The sequence below is a fragment of the Enhydra lutris genome, unplaced genomic scaffold (assembly GCF_002288905.1).
Source record: "Enhydra lutris kenyoni isolate GAN:26980312 unplaced genomic scaffold, ASM228890v2 scaffoldscaffold18, whole genome shotgun sequence".
In the NCBI taxonomy this organism is placed as follows: domain Eukaryota; kingdom Metazoa; phylum Chordata; class Mammalia; order Carnivora; family Mustelidae; genus Enhydra; species Enhydra lutris.
This window is the reverse complement of record NW_019154102.1, coordinates 22339577-22341818: the sequence shown is the minus strand read 5'-3', so window position 1 is coordinate 22341818 and position 2242 is coordinate 22339577.

Here is a 2242-nt window from a genome sequence, read left to right as displayed (position 1 = left end):
GAACCTCTTCTCCAGAGAAGCCCGCTGAGGAAACACCACTTCCGCGGGCCCAGGAAAGCGGCCTCTGCCGGGCTAAAGGCTTTTCAGATAACAAGTTCTGAGCAACCATTTCACTTTTTCTTCCCAGGTATGTTTCCAAGGCTTTAGGAAAGGAGTTTTCAGGGTGTCCCCCTCAGGAGCAAAGTGAGGGGTTAAGGGATGATCTGGACCCTGGAGACAAGGAGAGGCAAAGATGGGCTCCGGAGAAGAGCCAAGGATCAGAGAGTTTCCTTTTTTTCCCACGGGCTGGGGAGGAACAGGAAGCCCTCAGGTGCAGGCTGCATGAGGGCATCAGGTGGGAAGGAGTGAGGGTAGACCCCATCAGGGCAGGAGGAAGAGATGCTGCTATGGGGAGACAGGTCATGCCGGAGACACTGAGGATTTCTAGTAACTGTGACCTTGTCTGACGCTCTTCTTAGTCAGGAATGACCTTATATGCCTGTCGGAATCTTTTGCCAAATTCTGCCCACACATGGCACCTGGGGCCTCGGGACCCATTGAGTCCCACTTGGAGTGGGGACAGTCGCTACCAAGGGAAGGGGCCAGGAGAGCAGCACTCCCTGCCCAGAGGAATGTCCTGCAGCTGACACTGTTTAGGAGAGGTGTTGAGGATAAAAAGCAAACTAACTTATGGTCAGCTTAACTACAGTTTTAAAATTCTCTACAACCATGTATCCCCTGCCTCTTGGCATGCCATGGAGTAAGGAACAGGTTGAAATCAGATTGAGTCAGGTGAGAAACCAAAATAGCAGTTTAATTCCGGACACGCAGGGTGCGAGTCCCGGTGGTGGTGCTGGTGAAGGCATGTGTACGCGGGCGTGTGTACGCGTATGTGGGTATCTAAAAGAATTCGGGCCTCCCCCCATGGAGCCCTGATCCCACATGGAACCACTGTTAACAGTAGGGTGATGTTCTTCCTGCTCCTTTGAATGTGTATATACTTTTTTCACCAAAAGATATGATTGTAATAAACTACATTACAGGTTTCTCTCCCACTTAATGTATCTTGGACGTCTTTCATGGCAATATGATAGGATTTCTTCCTCTATGACGCCCATGAATACTTCTCTGGCATGGGTGTCCCTGGAGTCTATTTGATTCTGAACTAGTCAATATTTGGGATGTTCCTGGTATTTCGCTGTGAACAGTGTTACAAGACACTTGTGTACACCTCTGCCTTCTCGCGTAGGTATTTCTGTAGTATAAAGTTTCAGGAGTGGAATTGATTGGTTAAAGATCGAAAGTATTATAAACGTTAATAGAAATTGTATCTTACTCTTCTGAAAAATCACCCATTTACACTGTCTCCTACAGGATATGATAGTCTGTTTATCTATCCTCAGCCCCATGTAATATCAATATTTGTTTTCTGTACATGAATTGAGAGTGGGCTTAAGCATCCATTTGAATTAGTCATTTTTATTTCCTCTTATATAAAACAGCTATCCATATATTCTGCCATTCTTTAAAAAAAATGGGTTGTTTTCCTTTTCATGTTGACTTGTAGCCGTTTGTATTTTAGGGATTTTAATTATTTGTCATCTGCATTTGCAGATTTTTTCCCCAGTTTGTCTTTTGGGTTTGTTCACGGTCCATATCATTTAGAACTCCTGATTCTGTGAGTAACAAACAGCCTAACTCAGAGGAGATTTGCTGACTGAAATTCCAAAGGTAGTTCAGGGTTGATTTGACTCAATGACTAAAAAATGTCAAGGTCCCACTTTTTTCCTTCTGTCTGCTCTGCCTTTTTTGGAGCAAGGCTGTCCTGAAGTTCAGGTCCCTGCTGGTAGCTACATGGCTGTCATTTTTCCAGCTTTCACACCTCCACACTACGCTGTATAGAAACTTCTTCCGAAGACCCTCTGAGAAGAGTAAGGCACCTGCTGACCCATAGCCTCCAATATTCAGAGCCCTGAGTGGGATGACGTGTCCTTCTTTTTGACAAGGACCATGTCGTGGGTTTACTGCTGAGACATGGGTCACTTGAACCGACACTGTGGCAAGGGCAGTGGAATTACTCCTGTGGTTTAAAACGATCAGTTCTCACCCTGGGACTCTGGGGTAAAGAGGTGTTACTACTCACCCCCAAACAAACCACAGGGCAGCTACACACCGGGGAACTGATAAAAGGAATATTGAAGAGATGAGCCACAATATTCACCCACTGGCATTTTTTTTTTTTTTTTTTGGCCATAGAAAAGCT